At 43.9% G+C, this 25,751-nt stretch overlaps 1 pseudogene across 1 annotated transcript in view; it reads right to left on the bottom strand.

Annotated features, from left to right (window-relative positions):
• Nucleotides 1-2,963: 2,963 nt before the first annotated feature.
• LOC144773913 (N-acetylated-alpha-linked acidic dipeptidase 2-like) overlaps nt 2,964-25,751 on the bottom strand; it is a 79,660-nt pseudogene continuing 56,872 nt past the window's right edge. The window contains exons 7-8 of the transcript XR_013600075.1: nt 14,575-14,667; nt 2,964-3,355 (exon numbers count right to left, since the gene is read on the bottom strand). The product of XR_013600075.1 is annotated as an N-acetylated-alpha-linked acidic dipeptidase 2-like (transcript). The remainder of the gene's footprint in view (nt 3,356-14,574; nt 14,668-25,751) is intronic.

A 25,751-nucleotide genomic window follows, 5' to 3' on the forward strand; every position in this document is an offset into this window, starting at 1 on the left:
TTCTTGGTACCCATAACAAGTGTTTCGCCATAAGTAATCCCAAATGAAAAATCTGATATTTGCGGCTTGAGAAAGCTGCAAAAATGATATACAGGTTACATTTATCTCATGTGCAGGATATGGAAATGGGATACTCACAGGCCTCCACAAGATCCGACTCACATTTGTCGAAGCAGCCCTTCAGTGGAAGATAACAGCACTTATAAGGCTGACGGCCTCATATACATGCTATAAGAAACAAAGAAAGATGGGAGTTCACCTTGTATGGACATGGTGGTGCCTCTTACATGATATGCGTGTACAGTACCCCTCACTGTTTAAGGATTCAAACTACTGTTTTTCTCAGGGCACATGCAAGTGTCAACTGTTGAAAGCATATTTCTCTTTTGTAAGCACATTCATAAAAGTTATACTAACCTGGGCACTCTACAGGAACACATGTGAAATCAGGCTATTCTTTGTTGTCTTGTTTGCCATTTGATACATTTACAGATGGTACATAAATCCATATCTTACATCAAAATTCAATTTCTAGTGACTATCGCCATATGTGTGCTCATACAAGTTCTGTGAAAAACAATAAAACGTATACATATAGAATAGTATAAACATTTCATTCTTATGAACAGTATAGATGTATTTCATTACTATAAAAGGGAAATATTGGATTATGCCTTCTTTTTCCACCAGTTCGGATATTTCTGTATACGTCATGGAAGGGACAGAAGTGGGCTTAGTTTCAAACACCTCATGCAGGCCCCATCTTGGCTCAGGAAAGGAGGCTGTGGATGAGTTGTTGGTAACAAAATGCATCCCTCCCTGGCCTTACATCGTAAATAATCATTTTCTATCCCTGACAGCCTCTAAATGTGTTATGCAGCTTATTTGAACTCCTCTAAAAATTATTGTTGGCAGGCCTCATCAGGACCGGTGCTTGGTGTGTGCTGCTGTCTCTGAATAACAGCACTGGGGACTCAGTTTTCTTTAGAACCTATACCAGCACAGACAAAAACTATTTTCATCTACATATTCAACCTACTGCATAGGAAAGTGAGGGGTTTTAAAGCTAGTTAGCCCAGCTGCATGCCTCCCAGCACTGGCATGCTCTTTGAGTTAAGTAAGAAGTTTAGCTCTTTATTTGAACTCTCTGATCCTCAGACAGATACCATGGAAACAAGGATTATAATTCACTCCAGTAGGAATATAGCATGCTATAATGCATTCTTATACGTCGCGTTCCATTACAACACGGTCGTTACAACGACCGTGTTGTTAGAATGCGATATCTTTACAATGCAAGTCATTAGATCGACTTACACTAGATGTCACCCCAACATTAGGAACAGTATCATTTACTATTCCAAATCCACCCTGCGCAACAGTAGGGAATGTGTTGGAATAGTAAATCATACTATTCCTTAGGTTGTAGTGCCATCTAGAGCAAGTCGATGTAATGACTTGCGTTCTAAAGGTATTGTGTTGTAACAACTGCATTGTACAGGTAGCGCGATGTAACTCTCACATTGTAAAGGTTCTTTCCCCTCCAGTAGATCTCAACTAGCTGGGGACCAATCGAAATCCAGTATTCTGCTATTGTATAGTTGCCCGGTTTACAATTAAGCCCAATCGATATCAAAAGTGCAGACACTAACCTATGGATCAAGAACAATGGTAACAAAGTTTTATGTGCATTTATCTACTGGGCAGGAACAAAAGAGGCTACTGGGCTCATAAGTAATTCTTACAAAGTAGGCTCCCTTGCCACTGTTGGAAAGGCTGGACATTGTGATATCAGGAATTCTATTGTGTTGTTCGTCCTTTATATTTCAACTCAACTCTTGAGCCTTAAAGAAAGAGTAATGGAGATATTGAATGTCTTGAAATGTCCTTGAAATTCAACCAGTGAGTTCACACTAGGAAACAGATAGAAAGTTTCATGGTTGAGAACTTTTTATTTATGTCAAAAAATTGTTAATTACACACATCTTGAGAAAAATAACAATCAATGTTGAATATGCTCCTCAAAAGCAAAATAAATAACACTATATTTACAATAAATCTGATCATGTAGATGTGAACACCGTTTTATAAGTGCTGCCATATGCTTTGCTTTGCTGTTTAGATTTTGCATTACTAATTATTATTATAAATATGTTATTTAATAATGGTCTAAGTATTGGAGCATGGCACATTACAGATATATTTACAGATATAACAATACCAAGAACATATCTAGAAGACCAGATCTTTCTGAAATGTGGAAACAAATACAGCAATTTTTCACATTCAATGTGAACTGGCTCATAGTTGACCACAGGTAAGATTATTTCAATACTCATAAAACTACTCAATGATTAGAACAAAATAATAGTGAACAAAACCAAAGTGTTGCGGTATATGGCGAACTGAAATACTAATTGAGTTAAGGCAACAGGGATACACTAACATAACACAACAGCCTGATCTGTATGAAGATACAAAGAATTTTCCTTTGCCACGTTTTGAGGTTTTCTGAAACTTAGAAATTTTCGAAAGCTTTATGAATGCACAAAGTTTAAAAAAAAGAAAAAAGATTAAAACATCTGGTGAAAGGAATTTTGAAGGGGAAAGTCTGTGGGATGTACAATTATTAGTCTTGTAACCACATTTCACAAAAATGAACATAATAATAAAACCACTCCATGAATAAGAAAGATGCAAGGTGCGCCTCACCCCCAGGTTTTAACAAGGAGCATACTGTGCCCTGAGATAGTACAATATTCAAAAATGCAAACAAATTATTGCCACTTCGATCAACAGTGATGACTTTGTTTTACAAACCAGATAAAATACCTTCAACTTAAAGACAAAATAAACTAATTACGTGTCAGCTTACAGAGATGCTAAATATACATTACTTGTGTATCCCAGCAGTATCAACAGAATCGGATTCTATAACTTAATCTCTATATATTTTTTAAAAAAAATATATACAAAAGAATCACTTTTTGAAAACTGTAAAAGCAGCAAGAGATGAAGGCAAACAGTCTCATAAGAGCACCAGTTTAAGCATTTGTCCAAATTCAACTGAATGGTCAGTCACAAGTGTTCATACATTTTTGGTCCTGGTGGTTTGAATGAATTCAAGTATTGGGTAATCTGTGTTGTATCCCACACTGCATGGTTCTACGCCACTTTCTCCAAGGCTCCTGCAGCCGCTTGCACAGTGAATGCCGCAACAGAAATCTGCTGCCTTACTTCTTCCCAGGCTTTGGACTGATCAGCTCTGTTCTCAATGTCAAACATGGCGTTGTAGATCCCAGGGAAGGACTCTCCTGCATACTTATTGTGACTACTGGGTGCAAAAATGATGTGCCTGTACATGCAAAAAAAAAAGCAGAAACAGAATTGTTACACCTGCATAATTAGGATAATGATTTTGAGAAAAATGTCCAACAATGTTCATTGATCATATTTGCAGAAAATGATTTTATGGCACAATAAGCTTTAGTAGATGTTTAAGCTCCTTGGATTGATATTCTAACTACCTTTACCACAGTATAATGTTATAACGTCATATTAATTCTAATTAACTAACTCACCTGACATTCAAACATATACAAAAGTAGACAGTGACTGACAGTGACTGTGACTGTAGACAGTAGACAGAGACTGACAATTGCCAGCAATCAAAAATATTGCAATTATGCATAATAAACAAAACCTCAGTCTCAGTTTTTATACCACATGTACTTTACTACTAAATGTCTTCACCAAAGTGCAGACGTTTTTATTCATGCACTGGAAACCTGCGTAACCCATCCATTTCAAAGCAGTTCTTTTTCTAGGATTGGATATCTAATTGTGTTGCTATGTAGACCTGTCCATTCTTTTCATTACGTGAGTAATGACCCATTTTAATCCCAATTATTGAGGTAAATATATCACCGGATTGCTTAAAACTTATACATGCCATGGGTCTTGTGTTGTCAACACTGACTGCATATGCTGGGTGGAATTAATTGTCCTTTTGGTCTTGCAGAAACTGTAAATGTGATGAAAATGGTTTGAGTGGGTTTTAGTCTAATGGGACAGTGGAAGGATTTTTTTCAAACTAAATCTGTTTTTTGTTTTAACAGTGGAAACACACTGGAGATACCAGAGGGAATGCATCACTCATCCTTTATCTGCATTATTCCTTGCACTACTTGGGAAAATCAGAACGAAGGTTCTTTGCACACAAATTCTATTTGATGTGATAATGGTTGAAGACGGCGTAAGAAATACCTCGAATTGTTTTTCCAGTGTTTTACAATTTATTTGTTTGTAGCTGGTGACATGTGGCTTCAACCCAAACGATAGGAGGGCCTGATGTATTGTAAGGGTAAAGGTAATTTTTGGTGCAGTACTGGGTGGTGGAGACCTGGGGTTATATTTCTTCACTGTTCATGGCTTTTGTTCAGAATAAGTGATATAGTCCTGTTTTACTCTTTTGTCTAGTATGCCTATCTGCTGTTGGCCACAGATGGTAAATGTAATTGATTTTTTACATTCTTAAAGTTGTTCTTCTTTGGGGACCTTAAGGGTATGGGGTGTCATGCCAGATGTTGTGCTTTTTGGTGCATTTCCTAACCTGCATGTGGCTGATAGTGTCGAGGGGTTGTGCAACAAACAACAAACTAATGGCAGGAATATTCTAATAAATCACAGCCACTGGTGATCGCACAGCGACACACGCCAGTCCATGGTTTTTTGCCAACTGTGTCATTCCAGACCGTGACCAGCCTTTTGCAAACCAGCCTTGGTTCTGCTCCATTAGGAACGGTCCAGCCCGAACTGCCAGGTCACAACATAAAGGGACAATAAGTATCCTTAGACCAGTTTTTGTCTTACTAATGTGTCTTGCTCAGCGAGGTATTGTTTCAGTCCCGTGGTGCAGTGAGCCAGGGAGACCCAAATTGGCACACCCATTGTAATGAGGGCACCCACTGGAACAAGCAACAAAGTTATAGGAGGAATGTGTGAGTTAATCTTAGCTACTGGCAGTAGCTCGGGCCACACCAGGATAAAGAGCCACCTTCCCTTTGTTCTCTATACCTCCTTACTTGTCACATACTTGTACGCCATTTAGTCAAATGAGTAAGTGTCTGTGTCTGTTTGTGTGATGGTTGATTAATGCATGTTCCTACCCTTTTTAAAAGCCTTCTGCAGGCATTATTAGGGCTACAAGGCTCCTTTTGGGGCCTACAGATATCTGTGCTGATTTTATTCTAAATGTTCCACAATTGCTTGGGGTATTGCGTCAGTCTCTGGGTCGCGGATATTATTTTTCAGTTTTAATGCTCTGTGGCAGTTTTACCTTTGCTGTTTTCTCACCGTTGCTGTCTTAAGAGTTTGTGTTACACCTATGGGGTACCGATTTGTTTCTAGGCATTAATTGATTATTCACACTCTCTTGATAGGGGTGAATGAGTAAACTCCGATTTCTTGCCAAATGCGGGACTATTGTGTGCACTTTTTGTCCAGATGTTTGGTGGGAAGTAGCTCACGTGGAGGCACCCATTTTCTCTTTGTCCTACCTGTCGTCTTTCTTTTCTTGCCATGTGCTAGTCTGTGATTTTGTCAACCACCTAGTAGTGTGTACATGCCACAGATAATATTTTTGCAGAATTTTTTCTTTTGATTGCTCATTCTCTCTGTTGCTGTCCTGGAAGCCTCCTGCGGAACTGCCTGGTCCCTTATTGATTTTACACTTTTTTTCAAAATGTACTCCACTCCATTTTACTGTGGTGGTGAGTGTGATGGCTTATGCACTGTGTAGTGTGTTGTGTGCAGGTCTATCTGATGCTCTTCTTGGAAACATATGGGACCTGACTCGTCCCTAAATATTATTTTTGATTTTTTCCCATGCCGCCTCCAAAATTGGCTGTATATCAACCTGCTGTACGTGGCATTTTGTGTGGAGTGGATGCCACGTTGTTATTTATGCAGAACTTTGCATAATTTTCAAAGTCCTCCTGTTGCTCCTTCAATGCCCCAGGAATCCTATCCATCCTTCAGATATTATTACTGATTGTACTGACTTTTTGGTTCAAATGTTCGGCTATTATTTTTTAGGCCTATTGGTATGGCGAGGGCCCAGGATATTATTTAAAATTTTAATTGATATTTGCCAGTCTGATACTTTCAATAGGTTCCATATATAACTAACAAATCGAGAAATTCTGGGGAATTAGTGTCATGAGCTATGCATGCAGTGTAGCTGCATATGTGGCAGGCCCTTCTGTTCTGGTGTTACAGGAAGGGCCTTTATTTTGTCAGTGCCCATAAGATTCAATTAGGTTCCTAATTTAATACTGGTTTATTTATTACTGGTCTATCTTCTCTCTCTTTGCCGGAATCCTCTGTGAATGTGGAGGGATGTAAGTCCGACTCACTGGTTACAAACTATCAAACCAGGACTATGAATAGACGTTTTATTGTCAGTTATTGCACAACCAAGTACAATAGCCAAGTCCGACAGTCTGCCCAACAATTTAATTGGTGCAGTTAGGTGAATCATAACTCAGAGACAGACTAGTCCTACTCTCCTCATGAATTTCCTAATTCCAGATCTTCCAGCTGACCAAGAAGAACTGAAGATGGCACTGTAGAAATCAGTGTCTGCCAAGAGTGTGACCTGTGATAAATATGACACTTATGTAAAGAGCACCAGCACTGTACAGTGTAACATCAAAGCCCCTATGTTACTGGCACAAGTATGCCAAACAGCATACCTGTTACACCTAATTCTGGACCGCGAGCTTCAGGATATTATCTACCATCACCACAATAATTGATTCATCGGAGAAAAGTCCCTTTCCCTCAGTGCTGAGCTGATAACAGTCATGATAGACTGAGGCAAAATTGCTCTAGCAAACAGAAACAAAGCTGATAAGTTAAGAGCAGACCTGGATCATTATTTTCTTCAACATCTTTTCCAAGAGAAGAAACTTCTTTAGCCCCCACTCAGAAGAGGGTTGCTAATGAGTGGACTCCCAAGTGCCGCCCTCAAAAACACAGCAAAAGAAACTTTCCAGAAGTCGAGCTAGAACTCATCATATCTAAGATGATGAACAGGTCATTGTTTAAGCAGAGAGTGGCTCTGCGGAGGTCCTCTTCTATTGAAACTGCTGCGGCACCACCAACTACGCCCATCTTCTGCAAACCAATAACGCCAACAGCAACCCCCACCTCAGCCACAGCACACCCTAAGCAACTTATTCTAGCTGTACAACAAGTTCTATATTTGGCATTTAAAACACACCTTACGTCCAGTTTGGAATTAATTTCTTCACAAGTAAGAATGAGGAACATTTTGCTGACTGTACACATTTCCTCATAGAAGTGGGTAGTGGTGAGCTCGGTAGACATGTTGGCACTACTGCCCATTTGAGAAACAAAAATCCAATTAAATGTACAGGGCATCTCAGAAAGGTGGATCAGTGTTCTAAGTAGTCAAAGGTGATGATGATAATGGTACAGAAGATGGTGCTCCATGAGTGCGCCCAACTCTAGCGGTCTGGACAACAAGCCCCTTTAATCCAAGTCTGCTGTCAGCTTCAAAGACATCCAAGTGGAACCAAAAGAAAATGGATATCTCCATCTCCCCAAAGGGTCCAAGGTTTAGACCTTAACTGAAGTAATTTTAGGGACTGTCAACAAAAAGAAAAAAAGCAATATCATGCCTCTGTTCAGCAAGAAAGAAAATCACTAACATGACAGACTTCTCCAGTTATACAATGTGAAGTTGACCAAAATGTTGGAGGCTGATCTCTTTCAATTTACCTTGATGGAAAGAGTGGTGTTCCTTTAATTGAATTTATGAGTTCAATTTGCCTGGAAGGAAATTTCCAAATTGGGCCTATTTGTCAACTGCCACTGTGCCATCTCTACAAAGGAAAATGGTATGATAGGTTGCTGAAGCACTGAAGGAGTCTGCTTTACACTGGCTATCTCAAAACAGAAGTGTGAAGCAGTGCTCATGCAAGAGACTATGGGCCTTATTTAGAGTTTAGAGGATAGGTTACTCCATCACAAACATGACAGATATCTCATCCACCGTATTACAAGTGCCACTAGATAAAATGTATTTGTAATGTTTATGGGATTTGTAATGCGCACAGCTGCTCAAGAGAGTGTCCTGGCACGAGCTCAGGCAAGAATGGAACAGAGAAGTGATTAGCTAACTAGATAAAAAAAGAAGATCTTATGCTTCTTCCTGAGAGCTTAGGATCCTGAATGCTGCGTAGGTCAAGAGGGAGTTGGTTCCAGGCCACAGCTGCTCTATAGGCAAGGGAGTTGCCGCCCACCCTTTTTAGTCTGAACCTAGGAACTTGGGCTAAAAGCATTGTGGCTGAGCGAAGGTGCCTGCTAAGGACATAGAACCTGAAACGCTTTCTCAAGTATGTAGGGCAAAGCCCATAGAGAGGTGCATGTGCCAGCACCAAAGAATTGAACTTCACCCTCTCTTTCACTGGCAGCCAGTGCAAATTATGCAGTATTAGCTGATGCTGGTCTTTTTAGGAATGTTAAGACGATTTCTGGTCATGGCACTCTGCACTACCTGAAGCTTGTTCAGTAGATAGTCGGGTAGACCAACGTATAAGGCACTGGCGTAATCAAGCCACGAAGTTATGAGTGCACGGGTGACAGTTTTCCTTGCCGGGATAGGGAGAAATGGAAACACTGTTTTTTTAATGATTTCAAGGTGCTGAGGCACACACCAATTAACTTCTTAATCGGAGGACTGAAGCTCAACTTCTCAACAAACCAGATCCCTAAGTTCTTTGTGGGTTTGCCCTCAGGAGTAGGCAAGTGGGACATAATCTTGTTTTTTTTTCTTGTTGCATTTTAACTAGGCAAAAGAGAGCCAACAAAAGACAGCTGACAGGCAGGATTTAACTTGGGAGGTGAAAGAGTCATTTTTATTCCATGTGACGAGGAACTGAGTGTCATCAGCCTCCGCGATGACTTTGGCACCGAGGTCGTCAGCCATCTGGATAAGGGGTGACATATATATTTTGAAGAGCAGAGGACTCAATATAGACCATTGCGGCACCCCTGAGGTCAGACTCTGGGGAGAGGCTGAATATGGATAAATCCAGATTTGCTGCAATCTGCCCTCAAAATAGGATTTCTGCCACCGCCAAGCAGACCCTGATACTCTTTCATTTCCTGGAGACAGGTCAGGAGCAGGGTATGCAGCACGGTGTCGAACGAAGCCGGCAGGTCTTGAAAGACCAGGGCAGCCCTGCCCCTGCATCTAAAGTTTCCCAGAAGGCCTCCAAGATTTTGACCAGAGCATATTCAGTCCTATACGAGGCTCTGAAGCCTGATTGGGCCGGGTGGAGAAAACCATGTTGCTCTATATACTCGGACATCTGTTTATTAAACAGCTTTTTGCTCACTTTCGCCACAGCAGAGAGGAGGGAAATAAGGTGATAGCTGGAAGGGATATTGGGGTAGAGAGCAGATATTTTAAGCAGAGGGACGATTTTTGTTTGTTTCCAGGCTGGAGGTGCAGTGGCTGATGATAGAGATACGTAATCAGCATTTTAAACTCCGGGTTGACCACCTCAGAGGCCCTGGGTAGCAGTTTAGCCAGGCAAGGGTTAGCCGGCGAGCCAGATTTAAGGGAGTTGAGGGCTGCTAAAGAGTCCTGCCTCGATATGGCATAGAAAGCTAACAGAGTACCTAAAGAGGCAGGAAGCCACTTACTGGGGGAATGCTCGCAGCTGGCTGGCTATAACCAGTATCAAAATTATATTGGAGTACACAAACCTTGCTGATGAAGAAACTGGAGAGTTCCTCACACCAGGCGGTGGATGGGATATCCATCAAATCTGTAATAGAGTAACCTGTCCACCAAACTCTAATTCAGGCCTTATATATTCGCCACAGCACACTGGGTCATGTTTAAGGGGGTTAGTAAGTGCTGCTTTTTAAGAAGTCTGTCACCATGCAGCATAACATATACAGCTGTCACGGTCCTATAAGAATCCATTTCGATGAATGGCTTAAACCCAGCAGTGTCAGGACTGACTCAATTGCAATGACAATAGCAATAATGTTACCTCTGCCATGTCATCAACCTGATTGTGCATGTCTTCCTCATGAAGGAAAAACCAGACCATGACCCAGTGATTATCTGTTGCAAAAATTCACACATTTCAGCCATTTGTTTAAAGCCTAGAAGCAGATGACAGTCTGCAATTGAGCTAATAAAGTCTCTTTACATGCTCACATGCAGGGGGTACAAACCCATTGTAAGTCCATATTCTAAGTATCTCAATGAACGTGGTGCAAAAAAAAAAAGACAACACATCTGCCAATATGAAGGCACTGATAGTTGGTCAATGGGGGGTAATACAGTACATCAAAATGCTTACAACCTTTGAGACTTTGATACTGAAGTCAGAAGAGTAAACTAGGCAGTACAATCAGTGAAGCCATCCCATAGCTGAACTTGCTTCATAAGGTGTAATGTGTGCTTCTAGATCACCAGGATAATGATGCTGTTGGTTTTGTGGACTGCTTGCTCCTTGATCTAGAGGCAAATACCAGGCTACAGCAAGGGATTTCACCATACCTGGAACCACTTTCTGCCACTGTTTGGGGTCTGCAGTGCAAATATTGGTTATATCCTTTATTGTAATTTTCAGCACAGGAAATCTCAAAGTATAACATTTATACTGTAAAGAGAGTGTCTGAACAAGATGAAAGACTGCAACATATGCTAAAGAAATAAAAGAAGCACCCTTTTACCAAGCTCTGCAGAGCACAGTAGTGTCAGACATGCGGTACAGTGATTTAGAGTCAGACAACGTTACATCTTCAGATCAATTTTCAGTCAGCACAAGCAAAATCCAAGTCTAATTGTTTACACAGTACCCCTTACACTGGACCGTCTTGACTAAAATCTTTTTCTCTAGGCTTTATTTATTTTTCTTGCGCTCAGTTAGGAATCGTTGGCCTCTATATTTTTCCAATCTTGCTATTGCAATTCTTGTCCTGATGGTGACCCTCCAAATGAATACAGGTTGAAACGTCACCAGTATTAACAATTGGAGAGCCAAAATTATTGGTTGATCATATTGAACTACAATGTGATATAGATGATTGTCTTTGTTCTCTGAATCTTCGCGGGTAGTCCAATGTTTTGCTCTGTATATACACACAGTTTGTTTCAATCCTCTATTTTGTCTTTCACTGCGTGGTCACCTGAGCACTGAGCAAATTATTAATGAAGTACATTACATTATTTAAAAAAATACAAATGATACACTCGCTTATTTATAGCCTTAATAATACATTTGGCTGCTGAGCTGAATTCAAATTAATTTCCTTTTTTGCATAATTATTACAATTATCACAAGAAAACGGTGGGCTCTCTTTGAAAGAAGAAATAAAGCACCCTTTGATTAAAACCTGCAGAGCACAGTAGAGTCTCCAGTAGCATCACAGTGATGTCACAACAGCAACCTCCACTGGTGTCTCCAGCTAGCAGAAAATCATATTTAAAATATTTGCCTTAAGGAACAAAATTAACACTATCGGCATCATTACACATGTATCCTCTATTTTGAGTTAGTATTTCCATAATCCAGGACTTATATCCAAGTTCACAGTTGCAGGACACTGAACATGGTTGATTGTGAACCAAGTGAATAGAGAAGATGTTCCTGGTATACTTAGATGACCAAACAACATTTCCATGAGTTCATGAGCTACTGATGTGGGAATATGGAACAGTGGCCAGAACCAGCAGGCTGACTTTAAAATATTCTTCAGGTCGTATTTTCAATCTATTTAGGGCAAATGTCATAATGAACAGTCTTTCTCATGAAAATTTGGAGAGACCAAAAATGATCAGAATTAACAAGAACATATTCCTAATAATTATGAGGTTCTGCCAGAAACAAGACGAAGAGGAGGGGTATTTATCAAGCATCCAGAGGACCGAACCTTCTGGAACAGCCTACAATAAAGATAAAATAATACACTGTGCACTAACACAATGTCTGTTGTAAAAAAGAAACTAAGCTGAGCTCCTTGTATCACACTGTAAATGTTGAAAACTTTGAATTGCATGTTCAGCGTGAAAGCCAACAGACAACATTATTGTTTGGGGACACAGACAACTAAATCCAGTTTTCTAGACAGCCTAAGACTTTTAAATGAACATTGATCTCTGCAAAGAACACTGCCATCTCCTGAGGGAACTAGATACTATGCTACATATTGCATCAAGGCTTGGAATTCCTACTGGGCTGTCCACATTAAAGATTGGCAGAACAGCACTGCTCGTGTAGCTACCATACACAGAGAGAGCCCTACCACTATCGGAAGGAAAAATGCTTGTGAATAAAGCCTACTGGAAATAAAAAATCATTAATGTCTGTGGTGTGACAACATTTTCAAAGCTTTGAGCACGCTTCGATTTTTTGTAAAAATGTTTTATTGAAAAGAAATTAGACACACTTATTCTGTACAATTCACACTACAACACAAGAAGCCCATTATTGTTCTCTTTTATATTTCTCTCATAAACCCAGAACATCCTTCTTCCCCACACCAACCCTCCCCCACACACAGAACTCCATATCAAGTTTAGTTGAGAGGTTTCACACTCCCCACGCATTTATATGAAAGTATTTTATTTTCCACCTTCCTAGCCCCTTCAAAGCCAGTAAATTGAATCTAAGTCTCTTGGTCTGGTCGGCCTGCTTGAGCTTAGGTCGATTCCCAATTAGAGGCAGCCAGATTTTGAAACATTTTGCGTTGATTGTTCCGACCATATATTATTTTTTCATAGCTACTGCATTCCAGACATTCATATATCATATATTTAACGTGGGTGGGTCTGCCATCTTCCATTCTACTGCTATTAGCTGGCTAGATGCCGTAAATAGATGGTGTACAAGTGTTCTTTTTTAGGTCAAGCCTAGAGTCAGCTCACATGTACTGCTCTGTGAGGCATGCTGTATCCAGAATATGGCTTCAGGGACATCCCATCTTTTCAATAGGCTCTTGTTAGTGCTCTTCAATAAATGCCTGATTTTCATTGGTGGACATGCTTAATTAGTCAGCCTTTTGATCTTTCGGACCAGCCCGGGAGACTGCTCCTTTTACGTGTCCCCATACATTTTGGTTTACTTATGGCATTTTTGGCACATTTTTTTTCTGTCGGCCGGCCCATACTCCTCAGTTCAGTCTTGCCACTGCCCCGTCAAGCTCCTCGGTTGGCGGCCATTCTCAGCACTGCTACGCGGGCCTCTGGACGGATCTACCTCATTATCAAACCCACCGTAAGCCGACTGCCGTTTCTTGGCTTTTGGAAGGCACAGTTTTACCAGGTCTGAGGTCTGCAGCTCTAGAGGTTACGCCACAGCCTGTATCCTGCCAAATATATCCAAATCTATATGGGGGCAAATTAACATCTCCCTTCATATGTACATTTTACAAAATCACATTACTTTGACTATTTACTTATGGCATTGACAACGACCTTCAGTAACTTTACAATTCACTTTAGGAAGTCTCCGACCTTTATGTTCATGCCACTTATCTTCCTTTATAATGGCTAGCACAATGGCGGATGTCATGTGAACTCTTGGCTGTCGGGGCCGGACCTTCTTGTGTGTTTTTTGGTAGCCTGACTTTTTTATTTCAGGACTTTAATACAACTTTTGACTGATGCCAGAAGACACTGTTGTCTTCAAAAGTTTGGCACACAGTATGGCTGGCGGCAAGGTTGCATAAATGTACAAAATAAATGTAAGTAGCTGCTGTATTGCCTAGAAATTATTCCATTTGTTCAGCTATCCTTCATTTATATTATACAACCTATGGGTCTCATAGTATACCATGACTACTTCATATATGTATTTGATCCTCATTTATATTTTACCCAGACTATGATGCAGATTCTGGGTTATAGTCCATGTACATAACCATCTTGTTCCCAAGATTATCGCTGTTTTGCATTGTTTCAGAAAATAAGTGACTCCATGATTGGAAAAAGTGTCTATTACTATCTAATTTCCAGTTAATAACAGTACATTGATATTAATAAGTGGTATTCAATTCACCATTCAGAACCATTGGTTTTTCACAATTTACATTTTTTATCACAACCTTTACAAAATGTTGACGTACAGTCAGGGGAGTGTGCCACTAAAGAACTAGAGCCACACACAATATAGAATCATTAGGTAAGCATTAAAATAGGAAAATGTAAATTTCCTCTTTCATTCAGTGCTACATCTGAACCAACCTGTATCATCTTTCATAGATGCATAAAAAAATTATTAAAGCTTCAACTCCATGTGTTAAATTGGCAAACCCATAACTTGAGATGGCAATGTGAAGATTTTCTCAAGTAGATCGCAACACAAGTTGTGCATTTGCACCCTAAAACCCACTTTATCCACTGTGGTGTAAATCCTGGCACATAATCAACAAGGTTCTGGCAGACCTATAGTCTTTACAGATGTTCACACACAAGTAATGTATGTAAACTAAACTTTTTGCAAATGTATAGTACAGTTTTACCTGTAAAATTTCCTCCCTGGAAGACCAAGTGGGTCAACAAAAGCTCTTTCCAAAAACATCAGCTGATCATTCATGATTCGTAGATCAATAATCCTGTATAAAAAGAAATGTTACATTGCTTAACATACATTTAGGCTTTATTTGAATGCCTTAATATACTGCATAAAGTTGTGATAATAAAATAATAACTTGAAGTTAATTCACTCACATTCATCAAAGCATTTTTAGAAATTCCTTTTCAGTTTTTATACTTATATTAACTTATTATTTTTTTACAACATAATTTTATTGTCAACGGCCAATAGAATACGAGGGCCTTGCGGAGCACCCAATGTACGTACACAGGATGACATATATGAAAGTCAACATTTTCAACAATATTAGAGGATTGATTGTACGTAGGATACATTTTGAAGACAGGTAAGAACAAAAAAAAACAAAGAAGAAAGAAGAAACAACTGTGCCACATTGCCTCCGTTTAACAATTAAAGCAGTCCTGAATATCGGGAAAGTTTTTGCCACCCATAGTCACAGCGTATAAATCACTACACAAATGCCAGGCTACTAGTGTCATAGCAACGGTTCTTCAGTGTCGGATGGGGGGTGGTTGGAGGCTGTAGATATAATCCCCTGTAATAAGTCCATCTTCTCCAAATTTTGTAGTGTTTACGAGGGCAGCCCCTCGCTTCAAAGACCGAGATTTCCAGGCCCATACAAAAGTGTAGACCCCTCTTCCATACCCAAGGCAACAGTGGAGATTCATTTTTCCAGACCCGTGCAATATCTCTTTTTGCGAGAGTGAGACCCAGAAATAGGAGGTGGCGCTTATACCTATTTCCACCTCTGTCTTCCGTAACATGCAGCATGGCCAGCTTCGTCGAGGATGCAATGTCCCACCCTAGAACCTCAGACAGGCATGCAAAGACTCCCCTCCAAAACTTTGACAGTGTTATGCAGGACCACAGAGTGTGCCGGAAGGTACTCTTCATAGATCTACAGCGTAAGCAGTGTGGGGACGCGATGAGCCCAGCACACCACAGTCTGTGCCTGGTATAGTAGGCTCTGTGTAGGTATTGAAACTGGATAAGATGCAGACGGTCTCCGATTTCTGCACTGCACGGGGATTCCAGAGCCTCTACACAGTCGTCCTCTTCTAAGGGGCCTACGTCCTGCTGCCATGCCTCTCTAGTTTTGTGTAATGCAGTAGGGGTATTGTTGATGAGTGTGCTGTATATTTTAGTTATCTTATGGTCCCCCAAGTCGCCCATAAAAACTTTAGTTTCATGGGGTTAAATTAAGGGATCTCTGTTAGGTGAGATATTGTATGGGGTAAAGGAGTGCCAGAACTGGAGATAGCGGTACAATTGCGTGCGGGACATACATTCCATTTGTATATCAAGAAAGGACTAGTGAGTGCACCCGCGTACAACTGCTCCCACCGTGTCAATCCCAATGGCCTCCCAGCCCCGAAAGCTTGACAGTTGCGCCAGCTGTGGTAATTGTCCGTTTTTCCACAATGGAGTTTCCCTAGTGAGTCTCCCCCACCAACCCATCAAATGGAGCGCCATCTTCCAAATCTTTCAAAATTGTAGCTGTAGCGGGTGGTAGCTCCCGAAGCAGTGCCACTGAATAAAGAACAATGTGGAGGGCATTGTCCCCCAACACCCAGCGTTCTACAGTATATGCCGGGTCTCTACGATCGCCATACCACCAATCGTTGAGGACGAGCAGGTGTGAGGCCATGTAATACGCCCGAATGTCTGGGGTGACCACTCCACCGAAGTAGGTAAACTGGAAGCAGGTCCTCACGGCCACTCGCGGCGCACCGCTCCCCCATCCCCGTAGAAAGCGGCCTAGAATAGCATTCAATTGGCCAAACCATGTTGCTTTTATCGGACAGGGATGATTCTGCAATTGATAAAGGAGACAAGGTAGGGAAATAATTTTAAAAATAGCGAACCGACCAAAGAGAGATGGAGGCAGGTGGGACCACACTTGTGTCTGGTCGCTCACCTGTGTCCATAAGGGGACGAGGTTCTTGTTCCATGCCAATGCCTGAGATGTTGAGAGATATACTCCCAGATGCTTTAAGCCATCCAGGACCACTACTACCTCATGCAACCAGTCACCTAGCCGATCTCCTCCCGCAGTGGCCACAAGAAGGATTTCATCCTATTCATATAAAGGCCAGAGGTTTCACCAAAAATCTGCATAATATGAAGAAGGCGCTGACCAGTCCAGTCAAGGTCTGTGAGGAAAAACAAAACATCATATGCATAGAGCGCTATACGGTCGGAGATGCTCGGTGTCCACTCGAAGCCGCGTATCTGCGCGTCGATACGTACCCAAGCCGCTAGCAACTCCATAGCAAGAGAGAAAAGGTAAGGGGAGAGTGGGCAATCCTGATGCGTCCCACCGCCAGATAGGGAAGCTTCTGGAAAACGAGTCAGCCACGGATGTCTGTGTACAGTAGGCGTAAAAGGCTTAGCAACCGGGTGCCAAAATTTAGGTGATCGAGCAAGGTGAAGAGATATTTCTAGCTGAGGGAATCAAAAGCCTTGTTCATGTCCGCCAGGAGGAGTGCGGCAGGGGTACCAAGCTTATCAACCACGGCAATAGCATTGTGAGCACGCCTGATATTGTGCCGCGTAGCACGGTTCGGCATAAATCCTGCCTGATCTTGGTGGACGAGCTCTGTAATATACAGGACTAGGCGGTTTGCAATCACCTTGGCCAGAAGATTAGCTTCTACATTGAGTAGTGAAATCGAGCGATATGACTAGTATTGTTCCAGCGGACGACCCGGCTTCAAGAATATAACGATCTCGACATGCCCTCAATCTCCACTCTCCAATGTTGCCTCCAGCACCACTAGGTAGGGTTTTAGTAGTTGCGGGTGATATTTCTGGAAAAACTCACGTGGGCAAGCATTCGGGCTGTTCCCTTCCCACCCGCATATCAAGCAGCTCGGTCAGCAGTTCATCCACCGATAGGGGAGCGTCCAGCATTTCCCGCATTGTATCAGACAGTGCCCGAGGAGGAAAGTCAGCAATGAATTTCTGTACTAGAGCAGCGGGCAGTACTACATGGGGGGCATATAGGTCTGAAAAATATGAGGCAAAACAGTCAGCAATGGTGGACGGGTCTGTAGGAACAGTCCCATCGGGACCACGTATACTCGGTAGCATCTGGGGGTGCAGGGTCTGCTGACACAGGTGATGCAGCAGGGCACTAGATTTGTCTCCCCTTTGGTATATCCAGCTACAGGTGGCGAGCCAATAGAGTCTGACTTAGTTCAGGAGTTCCCTGGCGTACGTCTTCTGTATGTTTAGTAATTGTCTATGCGCAACCTGTCTTACTGTGTCTCTACTCGCGCGCTCCAGATCAAGTAGCTGGGACTCACTTTATAATAGCTTATCACGTCGCTGTCAGCGTTGCCCGGTACAGAAGGCAATACCTGCTCCCACTAGTGTGGGATTCATTGCTTCCCACAGGAAAACTGGAGACTTCTCCGTGCCTGTATTGAATAAGAGATAATCCGCTAAAGATGTATGGATATGTGTCCTATACTTATCATCCGACTGCAGTCATGGCGACAAACGCCACCGAAATGGGGAGCGCCTGGGATCCAGAGACAGGAGAATAGACACAGGTGAATGATCAGATTGACCCCTGAGAAGGATTGCAGCTGTGGTCAACCTAGGAGTGTGTGCCCCTGAGAGGAAAACGTAATCTAGACGAGAGAAGGATTGGTGGGCTCCATAGATATGTGTAAGCATGCTTGTTGGGATGTACGGTCCTCCAAGAGTCAACCCACCCCACACCCTGAACCAGGGGCAATAATTTAGAGTCCGGGGTCTCTGCGGCTCGGGCGTGGCGTGCCATCTATCCTGCGATGGGGACATAACATCGTTCCAGTTCCCCCCCAACTAGATTCAACCCAGATGTGAGGTCAGAGCGTTGTCAGTTTTTCGACGAGGTACCATGAGAGGGGGGGGCGTATACACTACCCAGAACAATGGGTTCCCTGTACAGTGTCCCATATATCACAATAAATCTGCCCTGCAGGTCCGACCACGTTCGGCTATGAACGAAAGGGACACTGCGGTGTGTGAGGATTGCAACTCCCCAAGAGCCTCTAGTGAAACCAGCATGGTAAGTGTGTGCGAAACCAAATCTTCCCAAACAAGGTGTCTTGGTACCCATTAAGTGGCTCTCTTGCAGAAGGAGGACGCCCGCCCCGTGTCGCTTCGCTTGGTGCAGCACAGCTCCCCATTTGATCTTATCGAGTAGGTCATTTACATTCCGTCTAAGGACTCGGAGCTCTCTACTCTCGTCCCCTGCTAAATCCTGCATCATAGACGGTCATGGAATGCATATAGGAAAGCAACCAAGTGAGTGACTGTGGCAATCCCAAGAGCACATATAGCAGAAGACGTAGGGGCAGTAAAATATAACAGCGAATAATTAAAAAAAACAATCCCCACCACCACCCCCCACCCACCTCATTCAATACCTCAAAAACAGTAGAAGCATCTGTTGCGGTGGGCATTGTACCGCTACCCAATGGGGGCAGGGCACAGCTCCACACCAAAGGTTTCCCATAGAACAGACCCCAAACAAATACTATATTCTCAGATACTGAGAAAAGAGTGGGGGGGGGAAGGCCTCATGTAGGCCCATGCATTGTGACATCAGCATAGTGAACATTTAAGTCCCAGTTCTCAGGCACCAATACCTGTTCCGTACAATCCGGAGAAGTACATAAAATAAGGAAAGTGAGTTGGGGTTCACCAGCCAGTCTGGTCTGCACAGAGATGTCACTCGTGACACTCAGTCTCCATAATGTGACGGCGACGAGTCTTGCGGACACCCATCCACCCAGGAACAGGAAGCGCTTTGAGATTACAAGCGGCGCCTCGAGTGTGACCTGCAATATTATTTTCCCTTTAGGTTTGGTAAGCCTACGCGTGGCCTCCCAGAGGACGACTCCAAATCACAGCGCAGTGGTGTGTGCGGCTTGAGCCTCTGTCTTGCGTCCATCCAGGCGAACACCTCCTCTGGAGTATCAAAGAAGAGCGTGCGTGGGGAACATCCTTTACAACGCAACTTTCACTCCGCATTACCATTACGACGCAGCTATTACAACGCAAGTCGTTACAACGACTTGTGCTGGAGGGCGCTGTAGGATAGGGAATAGTTTAATTTTCTATCCAACACCTTCCCTACTATCCACGGGGACTGGAGTTGGAATAGAAAATTAAACTATTCCACTATCCAGCGCCCCCCAACGCAAGTCGTTGTAACGACTTGCGTTGTAAAAACCGCGTTGTAATGGCATGCGGAGTGAAAGCATGCGTTGTGATGTCATACATCCGCGTGCGTGATTCGAAGATGACTCTCCACCAGGCCGGTAAAAGCAGTGCGTATTGGAGTTTGAGATCCTGCAGTCGGGCTTTAGCAGCCGTGAACGGTTGCCGGTGTTGCTGCACCAGTCTTGTGCAGTCTGGAAAGATTAGAATGTGATGGGAGTCATATTGAAGTTTGCCCGCTAATCTGGCCTGCGTGAGTATCGCATCGCAGTCATGAAAATGTAAGAACCTAGCTATGATGGGCCATTGCCTGGCCCCTGGTGGAGGGTTTTGTATCAAAGTGAAGGTGGCGCGTTCAATGATGAAACACTTAGACAGAGACGTCTGAGGGTTCCAGCCCACTATCCACTTGGCGTGGAATCGTTCCACATTGTTATCTTTGCAGCCCTCTGGAAAGCCCACAAAGCAAAGATTGTTCCTCCGGGCCCTCCCCTCGGCGTCCTCCGCCCTGATCGCGAGACCTTTGGTAATGGATTCCAGAGAGGATACCTTCTTGTGGAGTGATGCAACAGTGGTCTTCCATGGTTGATATGTGGAGGTCCTGGCAGATCAGCATCACATCCAACCCAACTGCCCCGATCTTGGCCTCTAGAGCGTCTCGTGACTGCATTATTGACGCCATCAATGCAGCGTTGTCCGGACCAGTAGAGTCCTGACTCGCCGAATCCGCCGTTTGAGTCCTAGGGGCTCGCATTGAATTTTTAATCAGGAACACAGAACTAGTGTGTCTGAGAAGTTGCCCAATGGAAATAAGAACCCAAAACTAGTGTGCGTCTGAGAAGATGTCTAATGATCCCCCTGAAAAACAAATATATTGGTTAAGTTGTAAACAGCTGATCAACTGTGTTTGAGGACACAGCACCACAAGAGTTTACTTTTGCTATGTCTGATCATCGATAAACGGATTCCAGGTGTGTGATCTGATCTCAAAAATCACTTTTGGGTACAGAGCACCACATAGCTTTGCTTTGTAGGTAGGTTAGGCCGTTTTCAACTTGAGCAAGGCATGACATTAAAGATTGAGTAATAGATGAGCCTCTTGGGGTGTTGTAGAGTTTTATTGAGCAGCTCAGTAATCTGTTGCAAAAGAATACTGAAATTCTTTTTGACATCTAGTTCAGCGGAATTCACTGAGCCATTTAAATGCTTTGAATGTAACCACTTACTTTTAAAACTGGTGCATGTTCAACGATGTGCTGTGATGGTAAGATAACATTTGTGGATAATAGTATCTCAGTCTTTAGCTTGTTTGTAAACAAATAAAAGTGCAACTACAATGTGCAGAGCACATTTAGGATCTCTGGTTCGATGACCTAAGTAATATACTAAAACATATCATGTTGCATCATTCATGCCCTTTTAAGGTCATCAAACCTTCTAAATGCACAGCCATGGTACATTTGATTGTCAAGATCATTGCTAAGATCATTGTTGAGAGCTCCAATGCTGATTTCAAGCCTTGAGGAAAGGGAGAATAGTCATTCCTCATCACATGAATTTCAGTAGACCACAATATGGCATACACTACTTTTTTCTCTTGTTAAGAGTTCTTGACTCAGTTGTAAGACCGGCCTGCTCTCTTGGCAAAAGGATGACATTTGAAAAGAAACACTGTGGAATATTCTCTATTCTACCATCTCCAACGGTATTACCAATTAAAAGAAATTCAAGTTAAAAAAGCTTGTATGTATTATTTAAGAGTTTTATATAGCGCTAGCTAGACCCGGAGGTATCAGAGCACTTTACAACATATATAGTGAAGCAAATATTTATATAGTGTTATGATAGACAGCATTGTTTTGTGTCGAATCTTGTTCGGGCGGTCTTGGGAACAAGGCTAAAAGGAAAGGGGAAAAGGCAATGGAAAGTCTTCTTGTTGAGAAGTCTAGATTCTGTGTTTAGCAGGATTCCGTTGGTGAAGGGGCTCTGTCACAATGTGCAGCATCTCTCCCTTTGGGTGTGATCTGTTGAGGAAGAGGTCTTTGAGCTGGCTTTTGAAGTTTATGAAGAAGGGGTTGGTCCTGATGTGGACTAGTATGGAGTTCCAGATTTAGGGTGCATTTTCCAAGAAGGAGCATGACAGGGTTTTTTTATTTGGGGGCTTTCGGTGGAATGAGAAGAAGGGTATTGGTGCTCCCAAGGTTCCTCGTTTGTCCTGCCTTTTTGAGTTTGGAAGCCGGGTAGGCCGGTTTTTAGGTGTGAAAAGCTTTGTGTGTGAGGTAGGCAGTTCTGAAGTTGGCACGCATATCGATTGGTAGCCATTTTAATTCTCTTAGGGAGGGAGAGATGTGGTCATATTTCTTTGCTCCTGTGATCATCCTAGAGCGGTAATTGCAAACACAACAATGATGGACAGAATGTGGATCAATGTCACACATTCACCCCAGTCCAAAGATCTGGGCCCAAATCCATCGTTTTTCCACTCCACACCACCCTGGGTTAGACAATGGCGATATGCAAATCAGCGCTGACCCTGTGCCCCATGGGAACAGTCCAGTCCGAACTACAAAAGCCATGTCCTTCCCAGAACGGAAACAAGCATCCGAGGACCGGCCCGGTTTCGAGGTAACACCTCTCATCAGCCCGGCTAGCTTGATTCCAGTGGTGTGGAGTGCCTGGGACTCACATCTGAGCATCCCCAGTACACTTAGAGCGGTAATTGCAAACACAACAATGATGGACAGAATGTGGATCAATGTCACACATTCAACCCAGTCCAAAGATCTGGGCCCAAATCCATCGTTTTTCCACTCCACACCACCCTGGGTTAGACAATGGCGATATGCAAATCAGCGCTGACCCTGTGCCCCATGGGAACAGTCCAGTCCGAACTACAAAAGCCATGTCCTTCCCAGAACGGAAACAAGCATCCGAGGACTAGCCCGGTTTCGAGGTAACACCTCTCATCAGCCCGGCTAGCTTGATTCCAGTGGTGTGGAGTGCCTGGGACTCACGTCTGAGCATCCCCAGTACACTTAGAGCGGTAATTGCAAACACAACAATGATGGACAGAATGTGGATCAATGTCACACATTCACCCCAGTCCAAAGATCTGGGCCCAAATCTATCGTTTTTCCACTCCACACCACCCTGGGTTAGACAATGGCGATATGCAAATCAGCGCTGACCCTGTGCCCCATGGGAACAGTCCAGTCCGAACTACAAAAGCCATGTCCTTCCCAGAACGGAAACAAGCATCCGAGGACCGGCCCGGTTTCGAGGTAACACCTCTCATCAGCCCGGCTAGCTTGATTCCAGTGGTGTGGAGTGCCTGGGACTCACGTCTGAGCATCCCCAGTACACTTAGAGCGGTAATTGCAAACACAACAATGATGGACAGAATGTGGATCAATGTCACACATTCACCCCAGTCCAAAGATCTGGGCCCAAATCCATCGTTTTTCCACTCCACACCACCCTGGGTTAGACAATGGCGATATGCAAATCAGCGCTGACCCTGTGCCCCATGGGAACAGTCCAGTCCGAACTACAAAAGCCATGTCCTTCCCAGAACGGAAACAAGCATCCGAGGACCGGCCCGGTTTCGAGGTAACACCTCTCATCAGCCCGGCTAGCTTGATTCCAGTGGTGTGGAGTGCCTGGGACTCACGTCTGAGCATCCCCAGTACACTTAGAGCGGTAATTGCAAACACAACAATGATGGACAGAATGTGGATCAATGTCACACATTCACCCCAGTCCAAAGATCTGGGCCCAAATCCATCGTTTTTCCACTCCACACCACCCTGGGTTAGACAATGGCGATATGCAAATCAGCGCTGACCCTGTGCCCCATGGGAACAGTCCAGTCCGAACTACAACAGCCATGTCCTTCCCAGAACGGAAACAAGCATCCGAGGACCGGCCCGGTTTCGAGGTAACACCTCTCATCAGCCCGGCTAGCTTGATTCCAGTGGTGTGGAGTGCCTGGGACTCACGTCTGAGCATCCCCAGTACACTTAGAGCGGTAATTGCAAACACAACAATGATGGACAGAATGTGGATCAATGTCACACATTCACCCCAGTCCAAAGATCTGGGCCCAAATCCATCGTTTTTCCACTCCACACCAACCTGGGTTAGACAATGGCGATATGCAAATCAGCGCTGACCCTGTGCCCCATGGGAACAGTCCAGTCCGAACTACAAAAGCCATGTCCTTCCCAGAACGGAAACAAGCATCCGAGGACCGGCCCGGTTTCGAGGTAACACCTCTCATCAGCCCGGCTAGCTTGATTCCAGTGGTGTGGAGTGCCTGGGACTCACGTCTGAGCATCCCCAGTACACTTAGAGCGGTAATTGCAAACACAACAATGATGGACAGAATGTGGATCAATGTCACACATTCACCCCAGTCCAAAGATCTGGGCCCAAATCCATCGTTTTTCCACTCCACACCACCCTGGGTTAGACAATGGCGATATGCAAATCAGCGCTGACCCTGTGCCCCATGGGAACAGTCCAGTCCGAACTACAAAAGCCATGTCCTTCCCAGAACGGAAACAAGCATCCGAGGACCGGCCCGGTTTCGAGGTAACACCTCTCATCAGCCCGGCTAGCTTGATTCCAGTGGTGTGGAGTGCCTGGGACTCACGTCTGAGCATCCCCAGTACACTTAGAGCGGTAATTGCAAACACAACAATGATGGACAGAATGTGGATCAATGTCACACATTCACCCCAGTCCAAAGATCTGGGCCCAAATCCATCGTTTTTCCACTCCACACCACCCTGGGTTAGACAATGGCGATATGCAAATCAGCGCTGACCCTGTGCCCCGTGGGAACAGTCCAGTCCGAACTACAAAAGCCATGTCCTTCCCAGAACGGAAACAAGCATCCGAGGACCGGCCCGGTTTCGAGGTAACACCTCTCATCAGCCCGGCTAGCTTGATTCCAGTGGTGTGGAGTGCCTGGGACTCACGTCTGAGCATCCCCAGTACACTTAGAGCGGTAATTGCAAACACAACAATGATGGACAGAATGTGGATCAATGTCACACATTCACCCCAGTCCAAAGATCTGGGCCCAAATCCATCGTTTTTCCACTCCACACCACCCTGGGTTAGACAATGGCGATATGCAAATCAGCGCTGACCCTGTGCCCCATGGGAACAGTCCAGTCCGAACTACAAAAGCCATGTCCTTCCCAGAACGGAAACAAGCATCCGAGGACCGGCCCGGTTTCGAGGTAACACCTCTCATCAGCCCGGCTAGCTTGATTCCAGTGGTGTGGAGTGCCTGGGACTCACGTCTGAGCATCCCCAGTACACTTAGAGCGGTAATTGCAAACACAACAATGATGGACAGAATGTGGATCAATGTCACACATTCACCCCAGTCCAAAGATCTGGGCCCAAATCCATCGTTTTTCCACTCCACACCACCCTGGGTTAGACAATGGCGATATGCAAATCAGCGCTGACCCTGTGCCCCATGGGAACAGTCCAGTCCAAACTACAAAAGCCATGTCCTTCCCAGAACGGAAACAAGCATCCGAGGACCGGCCCGGTTTCGAGGTAACACCTCTCATCAGCCCGGCTAGCTTGATTCCAGTGGTGTGGAGTGCCTGGGACTCACGTCTGAGCATCCCCAGTACACTTAGAGCAGTAATTGCAAACACAACAATGATGGACAGAATGTGGATCAATGTCACACATTCACCCCAGTCCAAAGATCTGGGCCCAAATCCATCGTTTTTCCACTCCACACCACCCTGGGTTAGACAATGGCGATATGCAAATCAGCGCTGACCCTGTGCCCCATGGGAACAGTCCAGTCCGAACTACAAAAGCCTCCTCGCATCC

Source organism: Lissotriton helveticus, chromosome 8 (assembly GCF_964261635.1).
Source record: "Lissotriton helveticus chromosome 8, aLisHel1.1, whole genome shotgun sequence".
NCBI lineage: Eukaryota > Metazoa > Chordata > Amphibia > Caudata > Salamandridae > Lissotriton > Lissotriton helveticus.